Below are 10,300 nucleotides of genomic sequence, written 5' to 3'. Positions count from 1 at the left end.
TTGGTAAAGGGTGGAAGGCTCGGCCTTATGCCTGGTGTTTTGTTCCACTCTTGCCGCCCTAGTTACTGTTATACCGGGATTATGTTCCTTGAGTTTGCGTTCCTTACACGGTCGGGTGATTTATGGGACCCCCTTGACAGTTCGCCTTGAATAAAACTCCTCCAGCAAGGCCCAACTTTGGTTTTACTATTTGCCGCCTAAGCCTTTTCCCCCGGGTTTTCGCGAGCCCGAGGGTCATCTTATTTTAACCCCCCCGGGCCAGTGCTCCTTCGAGTGTTGGTCCGAACCGAGCAGCCTGCGGGGCCACCTCGGGGAAACTCGAGGTCTGGTTTTACTCGTAGCTTGACTTATCCGGTGTGCCCTGAGAACGAGATATGTGCAGCTCCTATCGGGATTTGTCGGCACATTCGGGCGGCTTTGCTGGTCTTGTTTTACCATTGTCGAGATGTCTTGTAAACCAGGATTCCGAGACTGATCGGGTCTTTCCGGGAGAAGGTTTATCCTTCGTTGACCGTGAGAGCTTATGATGGGCTAAGTTGGGACACCCCTGCAGGGTAATATCTTTTGAAAGTCATGCCCGCGGTTATGAGGCAGATGGGAATTTGTTAATGTCCGGTTGTAGATAACTTGTCACTTGACCCAAGTAAAATACATCAACTGCGTGTGTAGCCGTGATGGTCTCTTCTCGGCGGAGTCCGGCAAGTGAACACGGTCTGTGTTATGAATGACGTAAGTAGGTGTTCAGGATCTCTTCTTGGTCATTGCTAGATGACGCCCGTTCCGTTGCTTCTCTTCTCGCTCTCATTTGCGCAAGTTAGCCACCATATATGCTTTTGCCGCTGCAGCTCCACCTCTTTGCACCTCCCTTTCCTACAAGCTTAAATAGTCTTGATCTCGCGGGTGTGAGATTGCTGAGTCCCCGTGACTCACAGATTCTACCAAAACAGTTGCAGGTGTCGACGATGCCAGTGCAGATGATGGCGTCGATCTCAAGTGGGAGTTCGACGAGGAACGTGGTCGTTACTATGTGTCTTTTCCTGATGATCAGTAGTGGAGCCCAGTTGGGACGATCGGGGATCTAGCATTTGGGGTTATCTTATTTTCATCTGGATTTTGACCGTAGTCGGTCTATATGCTTGTATTTTGGATGATGTATGCATAATATTTATGTATTGTGTGAAATGGCGATTGTAAGCCAACTCTTTATCCCATTCTTGTTCATTACATGGGATTGTGTGAAGATGACCCTTCTTGCGACAAAACCACTATGCGGTTATGCCTCTAAGTCGTGCCTCGACACGTGGGAGATATAGCCACATCGTGGGCGTTACAAGATCCTCATCACAATTCTAAATTTGCACCGAAAGCACATGAATGTTTTATGCTTGGTTACGGAAAGGACTCGCACACCTACAGGTCCTTCAACAACGTTCACCACAAAGTTGTTGAAACTGTAGATGTGCGGTTTGATGAAACTAATGGCTCGCAAAGAGAGCACCTACCTCCGGTGCTAGATGAAAAATCACCTGAGGAATCCATCAAGTTCAAGGCTACTGAGGATGTCATTCCTACCGAAGAATTTGCTGAAGAAGTCATTCCAGAACGTGAAGAACATCATGCTGATGCACCTGAGGAAAATGGTGCTGAAGAAAATGCTGATCAAATTCCTCAACGACAACCAGCTCATCCTCGCTTTGCAAATGAAGTGTAGATTGAGAAAATCATCAGCGACATCAACATACCAGGTCCTCTCACTCGCTCAAGAGCTTCACAGTTTTCTTACTTTTGTGGGCACTTTGCTTTCATCTCTATCACAGAGCCCACTAAGGTAGATGAAGCATTTCTGGAGCCTGAGTGGATTCAAGCTATGCAAGAGGAATTACATCAATTCGAGCTCAACGACGTCTCGGAACTGGCTAAACGTCCAGATCCTCGCAAGCACAATATCATTGGCACAAAGTGGATCTACCACAACAAGCAAGATGAAAATGACCTTGTAGTGAGGAATAAGGCATGGCTTGTAACTCAAGGCTACACACAGGTTGAAGGAATTGATTTCGATGAAACTTTAGCACCTATTGCTAGACTTGAGGCTATTCGCATACTACTTGCTTATGCTAACCATCATAATATCATCTTATATCAAATGGATGTGAAAAGTGCATTCCTCAATGGTAAGCTTGAGGAAGAAGTATATGTTGCTCAACCCCCAGGTTTTGAAGATCCAAAGCATCCTAACAAAGTCTTCAGACTCAATAAGACCCTCTATGGCCTCAAGCAGGCCCCTCGGGCATGGTATGATACTTTGAAGGAATTCCTCATGAAGAAAGGCTTCAACCCCGGTTCACTTGACTCAACTCTTTTCACTAAATCATATGATGGTGAACTGTTTGTGTGCCAAATATATGTTGATGATATTATTTTTGGTTGTACTGACCAACGTTACAGTGATGAATTTGCCTATATGATGAGTGAAGAATATCAAATGTCTAGGATGGGAGAATTGAAATTCTTCTTAGGTCTTCAAATTCGTCAACAGCGCAATGGCATATTCATATCTCAGGAGAAATACCTCAAGGATGTACTGAGGAAATTCGGCATGCAAGATTGCAAAGGCGTCAAAATCCCTATGCCCACAAATGGCCATCTATGCACTCATGAAAATGGTATTAACTTCGATCAAAAGGTATACCGCTCCATGATTGGTTCTTTATTGTATTTATGTGCATCTAGGCCAGATATTATGCTTAGTGTTTGCATGTGTGCCCGATTTCAAGCTACACCGAAGGAATCATACCATAAGGCTGTGAAACATATTCTTCGATATCTAGCTCACACACCAACACTTGGATTATGGTATCCCAAGGGCTCTTTTGATCTCATTGGATATTCAGAATCTGACTATGCTGGTGATCGTGTGGACCGTAAGTCAACATCAGGCACATGCCATTTCCTCGGACGATCCTTGGTCTGTTGGTCCTCGAAGAAACAGAACTGTGTGTCACTGTTTGCTGCTGAAGCTGAGTACATTGCTGCTGGTTCTTGCTGTGCTCAATTGCTGTGGGTGAAGCAAACCCTCAAGGACTACAGCGTCAACATGAAGAATGTGCCTCTCTACTGTGACAATGAGAGTGCCATCAAGATTGCTCATAACCCAGTTCAGCACTCAAAGACAAAGCACATTTAGATTCGTCATCATTTTCTTCGTGATCATGTGTTGAAGGGCGACATCTCTATTGAGCATGTGAAGACTGAAGAACAGCTAGCCGATATCTTCACAAAGCCCTTGGATGAGAAGAGATTTAGCAAGTTGGGGTGTGAGCTAAATATCCTAGAATCTTCGAATGTCCTTTGAAAAGGACACACATCCTAACACTTATGCAAAATTGATGACTTAGATGTGCAACACACGAAGAAACGTTTTTCTTCAATCAATAAAGACTAACACTCTAAGTGTGAAGAAATTAACGAAGAATTTGATTCTCAGAACCCTACGACAATTGTACGCGGTGTTTGAAATCATCATTCTTATACGGTGGGTCACGCCACCACCAAAAGTTAAAAATCTTCAATTTGAGTTTTTCCTCAATTTTTGAAATTCCTCAGTTGTTCACTTTCTTCAACTTTCAGATGTCTTCACTCTTTCCGTTGTTGTTCTTCATTGGCTATATATACATATATGAGTTTTTGTCCTCTACAACATTCACTTATTGCTATTTCTTCAAGTTGCTTGTTTCTGCTAAGTGAATGTGATCGGACCCCTTCCCCTCTATGCTAAACTCAACCCAGTCTATTCACAAATTCTTCGTGTGCGTTCTATTTGAAACTCATTCAAAATCTTCACTGTGTCCTTGTCAACTGAAGAATTTGTGAACGAAACTTTAAAATTATCTTATCTGAATTTTCGGCGTTTGCCGCTAAACCGTTCCACATTCCATGATGGACTTATCTATTCACCCACAATCTCGCACGATCGCCACCTCTCCGTACGTGGGTGACACATGTCACGCGAATGAGAAGGGTCAGGGGCACGTTCGTCCAATTTCCTAGGGCGAGCAGTTTTTCACTTCGGCTATAAATACCCCCTCCCTTACTCACTTCATTTTTACTCCGCTCGACCTCGCTCCCTCGCTCGAGCTCTCAAAACCTAGCGCCGCCGCTACTTTCAGCGTCGTCGGTGAGGAAGAGCTTCACTGCCTCGACCTCGTCGCCGTCGTACTCGCGCCGACCGCGGATTTCTTCACTCCGCCGCCGCCGTAGCTGTCTTCCTCTGCCAAGTTAGGGCGTGGAAGATCTGAACTGATGAACTTCTAAATCTACACCTACAGTTCATCGTGTTCTTCGTCAAGGGTAAATAAAAGTTACTTTTACTGCCCTTGTTGATTCTGATGTTTTCTACAAAATCTTCAAAAGGTGTTTATTCTTCAAATCTTCACACACTAAACACCTCTCACAACATCTGTTCTTGATCTGTTTCCATAAGCAACATTTTTATTCAAGATTCTTCAATTGTGTGGATTTTCAATCTATACAACTCTGGAACCTAAGTCAATGAATGCTTAGTGAAATTCCTCAAGACTCATCTGGTCAAATTCCTCAAACTTGTTCTATTTGCAAAAAACTTCTGAGAACGCATATGACCTCTCCAAATTCTTCGCAACTATATTCTGTTCACAGGTACACATGTCCGCTGCTGAATCTCTAGGTTCTCATCAACTTAACTCATTTGCAGCGTTCCTCGAAGAAAAGTTGCACACCTTTTCAGAGAATTCTATTGTTCAAATTCCTCAGCTGAAGAAAATGGCTGACGGCAAGAAACCTCAGAAGGGAGGAAAGAAATTGGAAGTCAACACAGCGTTTGAAATCCCTGAGGATATCTATGATGAATATTGCACTCCTAATGAGGCCAAACATGGCAAGGAGACCAAGAATGAGCGCAAAGTGCGCATCCAGAGGATAGAGAGGAGATGGGCCAGAGAATGGAGGGAATATCGCTATGTTACACCCAAGTACATGAAGAAATTCGCTGTACACCCTCCATGCCCAAGACCTCCATTGGCACCTGGCCAAGTGGCTGATACCTCTAGCATCAGAAGAGGTGAAGAATTTCCAAAGGTATGGGCTAAGCGTCAAGCCAAGCTGGCCAAAGTGGCAAAAGAAGCGGTGAAGAAATTCAATGAAGATTCTGCTGATGCTGCTGTTGAGGCCTCTGCAAGCAAGCCTAAGAAGGCCATGCCAAAGAAGCGCGCACACAAGCCCATGGCTTCTGCATCAAAGTCCTCACAGCCAAACTCATCTGCAATGCCCTCATGGCCCAGCTCCTCAGCAAAGCCCTCACGGCAAATTCCTCAAGCTGCACCAGCTCCTCCAAAGTCCTCAGCTCCTCCTTCCAAATCCTCAGCACCAGCGCATCTCGCCTCGTGCCAAAGGACAACAGGCATCTCTATTGCCTCAGGAGCCTCTGCAAGTTCTTCTGCTCCTCCGCATTCTTCAACTGGCCCCACTCTACTGAAGACTAAGGCCACTGCTGGACGAGGTTCCCGACCAAGTTCTCACAAGAAGCAGGTCGCCTTCCAAGTACCGTCTGATGACGATGAAGCTGATGATGAAGAACTCGCTGAAATCATCAGAGACAGGTAGCACAGGGCCGCTAGAGCCAAAGGCAGTAATGTGCCATTGATGCTAGATCCAAAGTTGATCCTCGACTTCATCGACTTGTGGCATAAGGACCCCAACACACCTCTGCCTGAAATGAACCTCACTCCTGGTCAAAGTCATGTGTTGACTACCTTCATTGATGAAGAGAAATGGAAGTATGAACAGGGGAGGAAAGTGAAGAAAGCACAGTACAAGAAAGAGCGCTTTCTGAAGCAAAATGTTTTGAAGCTTTCACCTGAAGAACTTGTAGCTCTGCAATCAGAAATCAAGAATCTAAATGATGAATTTGATCGCTACTATGCTGACTGGCTTGGAGCCAAGGTCAGATTTGTGAAGTTAACTGAGAAATTCACCTCCAATGTTGCAGCCCCAACGCAACAAGAAATTCCACAGGACGAGGCATCTGCTCAGCCTACAGAAGAATATGCCAGCAACGCTGATGAAAATCAGGCTGCTGATGAAACCGCTAGTACCAGGGCTGATGACTGCATTCCAGCCGCTGATGATACCGTCAGGGCAACCACTAGTGTTGCGCCTGAAGAAATTGTCAGGCCAGCTGAAGCTTCAACCGTTGTGCCTGAAGAAACTGACCATGCCAGGGCACCTGCATCAGTTGTGCCTGAAGAAAATGAACAAATTTGCTCTGCTCCTCCTGCACCTACACCAAGTCCAATTCTTCCTTCTACATCAGATGCGAAGAAGAACAAGGCTGCGGAGCGTATAGCAGTGAAGAAAAGGAAAGCATCAACTTCATCAGAATCTTCAGCTCCAAAGAAGATGAAGAAATTGACCAGCTCTTTTGAGAATCCAATTGATGTTGTTCCAGTCTCATGCATTCCATCAAAGGAACTCGTTCCCTTTGGTGAAGACTATGCGATCCCTAGTGGATCTGATGAAGATGTTCCTTCTGCTGCTACTTCAGAGCAGTTGGATGAAGAAATTGAAGTGGATACAATCCCTTCAACCCCAGTTGTCTCATCGCCCATGCCTCAGTTCACAGCTGAAGAGGCCGGCGTTGAAGAAATGAGTGAAGAAGATGAGGATGTGGACACTGGGAGCACAACACCTGTGATGAATGATGACTTTTGGGAAAGTCAGCACCCCAATTCTCCCTTGTTCACTCCTTTGCAAAACAAATTCCTCAGTCCCCAGTGCACACTGAAGTTCAAATGGGCTCTGAAGAACCTCACCCCACTCCGTCTATTCATGACGAGATTCCAGCCGCCAGTGCTGATGAAATTGCTGAAGAATTGAAGACCCAGGCTGCCACTGAAGAAGAAACTGAAATTCCTCAGCTTGTGGATCCTGAGATTGCGATCCTGAGGTTGTGATGCAATTGACTGACACTCTTCAGCCCAAGCCAAAGGATCCCTTCTCAAAGAAGCAAAACTTCAAGGCTGATGACTTCTTCCACGAGCATGTGTTCTTCATGGAGTACAACCCATATGACTCTGCTCATCTTAGAAGGAAGCGTTTCTGGAATGCCAGCCAAGCTAACTTCTATTCTTCGCTGCTCTTCAACAAAGACAAAGTCTTCGACCATGAGCATATTCCTCACGTGGACATGGAATCACTGCCTTGCTTCACGCCAGTCCTTAGTGTTCTTCATGACGCTGGACTGCTCAACTTCTGCACTGATATTGTTGATTGGAATGAAGAGCTAATTCTTCAGTTCTATGCAACGCTGCACATCACAAGAAATGCTGAAGATGTGAACTCTTGGGTGTTGGACTGGATGACAGAAAATACTCACTTCAAAGCACCGGCCTCTGAATTGCTTCATGCCCTGCCTGTCAGTCCTCCCCTCGAAGGTGCTCGTTGTTTATACCATGAACCTGAGCTTACAGATCACTACATGCAAGTATTGATGAAGCCGCTGAAGCCCGGTCAAGCCCCAAGGACAAAATTCCTCGTGAAGGAATTGCAGTATGTGCCTCGGACTGTCTATCTCATTCTGACGAAGACATTGAGTCCAATTAAAGGCCACGACTCGAATGATGAAGAAGTCATTGGCATCATAACGAATCTACTTTGAACATCATTCATAGTGTTCCTGTCAACTACCATGATTTCTTCATGAGGACTCTGGCGAATGTTGCATTATATCCATTTGAGATGAAGCCTTACGCTCCTTGGATTATGAGATTCCTCAGAACAAGGTCTTCACTCAACTACAAGGCTGACTTTCAGAATCATCTCAGCTACTTGCCCCCCATTGAAGTCCTCAAACGGACATATTCTTCGACTGGTGAAAAGGGCAAGGCCACTGCTATTATTGATGAAGGCATTCGTCCATTGAATGGTTAATTCCGCAAAGCTGCATCCTACTCCACCAATGATGACTCTACCACTCATGACTCTGCCGCAAATGCTTCAAAGCAAAATCCTCAAGGCACAGCTCCAAGGGCGATGACTGATCATGAGCTTCTCCTCAGTCTTCACCAGAAGGTCGATCACAACCACAAATGGGTTAAGCGTCACTTTGTTTCTATTCTTCACAACATGACTGCTACACACAATGCAGTGAAGAAAAACCATTACTACCTCCATGAAGTCTTCGGTCGCACCTGGGTTGTTCTGTCACATCTTTATGGTGAAGAAGATCTGAAGCAAATGGGTCTCAAGCAGGACTTTGACTGGTCTCAGCCACCCGCGAAGAAATTCAAGAAAGTCAAAGTTCCCTCCTTGGTGGCCAGCTCATATTCTTCATCGCGCGACACGGATGAGCATGAAGATTTGGACGACACTGCGGCAGGCCCTACTACAACAACCGACCCCAACAAGCTGGCGCTCCTCCATCATCATGATATTCTTCAGGGGCGTTAATCCTCATTTTTCGATCCTTTTGGTCATTCGATGACAAAGCGGGAGAAATTTGAGTTAGTCTTCAAGCGGGTCTACATATAGTGTTTTTTTGCTAAGTTACAACTCTCGTTCTTTTGAAGACTTTGCTGGATCGAATTGTAAACTTAAACCTGATGGTGGTCTGATACTTTTGTTGTGTTATTCTGCATGCTTATTCCTCATTTATGTCAATGCATGCATGCTGAATTACATCAGTCCACATATTTCATCATGCATTTCAAATTCTTCATATTATATGTCAAATGCGTGCATGAATTACAAGATATAGGGGGAGATCTCCATGATTCTACTCTTCAAGTGTGCATTGCTTCACAAGCAAATTCCTCACTATGCACATCTTCAGGGGGAGTTCTTCTATATCTTGCTATCAAATTCCTCAATATCAGTAGTTACACTTCATATGTTTTATCCCCATTGAAAACTTAACCTATATTGTCATCAATCACCAAAAAGGGGGAGATTGTAAGTGCATCAAGTGCCCCTTAGTGATTTTGGTGTATTGAAGATTTATAGGTTAAGGGACTGATGCGTTTGTGCTTGTACACGGGTCTATAAGTCTATGAGGAGTTTGATATTTACAGAGAAAGTCGACCCTAAAATTGAATGTCTTCGACTGAAGACTTCGGATTTCTGAAGACTTTGAAAGTGAAGAAATTGGTGTGACCATGAAGACTTGGATTTCAGGCGCGGAACATGGAGCGTGAAGACTTTTGTTTTCGTAATTTCATTTTATCTTTCTTGAGTCATAGGAAACACCATACTGTTATAGGGGGTCGAGGAAATACTAAGGAAAAATTTCCATGTGATGCTCAACTCAAAATCCTACACCTACCAATCCTTTCGAGTGAAGCCATTGGAAACCTCATACAGTTCAGTCAATTTCTTCAGTGACAGAGACGAAGTTCTTCTAGTCTCTGAGGAATTTGTTCTGACTGAGGAGTTAGGAATTCGCCAGTGCGGATTGCCTACAAGTGAGGAACATGATAGCCCTGAGGAATTTCATAGTCAAATTTCCGACCGTTGCTATGCTACTCGCCAGCTGTCCCAAAATATCTACCCACCTAACGGTCATATCATTGAAGGGCATTTATGTCTTATCATGTCGGGCTGCTCCCTAGGCTATAAATAGCCGCCCCCTACAACCACTAGCTGGTTGGCTGCTCCGAGAGAAACTGACACTTGTCATTTGAGAGCATCCCATCCTCCGAGGACTTTGAGCGAAAATCATCAAGTGAGGAAAACCCAAACCCAAACACCTACAAACCCAAAGTGATTGAGCATCACTGAAGAGATTGATCCTGCGTGGATCCGACGCTTGTTACCTTTAAAGACTGTGCATCTTCCAGACGGTTAGGCGTCATGGTCTAGAGCATCCAAGAGGAAATTGTGGATCACCGAGTGACCGAGTTTGTGAAGGTTTGGAAGTCACCTGAAGACTTACCACGAGTGTTTGGGCGAGGTCTGTGTGACCTTAGCTCCAGGAGAATATGGTGAGGACTGTGTGTCCGGGACTGTGTGTCCTCGGGTTTAAATACCTAGCCGCTCCAACCAGACGTACAACTATCACAGCAGTTGGAACTGGTCTACCAAATCATTATCTTCACCAAGCCTACTGGTTCTATTTCCTCAACTCTTTCATTTCCTCATTACTGTGTTGTGTGCTTGTTCATATTTGTTTGAAGACTTTGACTGAAGACTTTCTCAATTTCCTCAGGTCAATTTCTTCAGTCTGTTTGTCTTCATCCTATTTATCCTGTGTTTACGCTTTCTGTACTCT

The sequence above is a fragment of the Triticum aestivum genome, chromosome 5D (assembly GCF_018294505.1).
Source record: "Triticum aestivum cultivar Chinese Spring chromosome 5D, IWGSC CS RefSeq v2.1, whole genome shotgun sequence".
Taxonomy (NCBI): domain Eukaryota; kingdom Viridiplantae; phylum Streptophyta; class Magnoliopsida; order Poales; family Poaceae; genus Triticum; species Triticum aestivum.
This window is presented reverse-complemented; position numbering follows the sequence as displayed.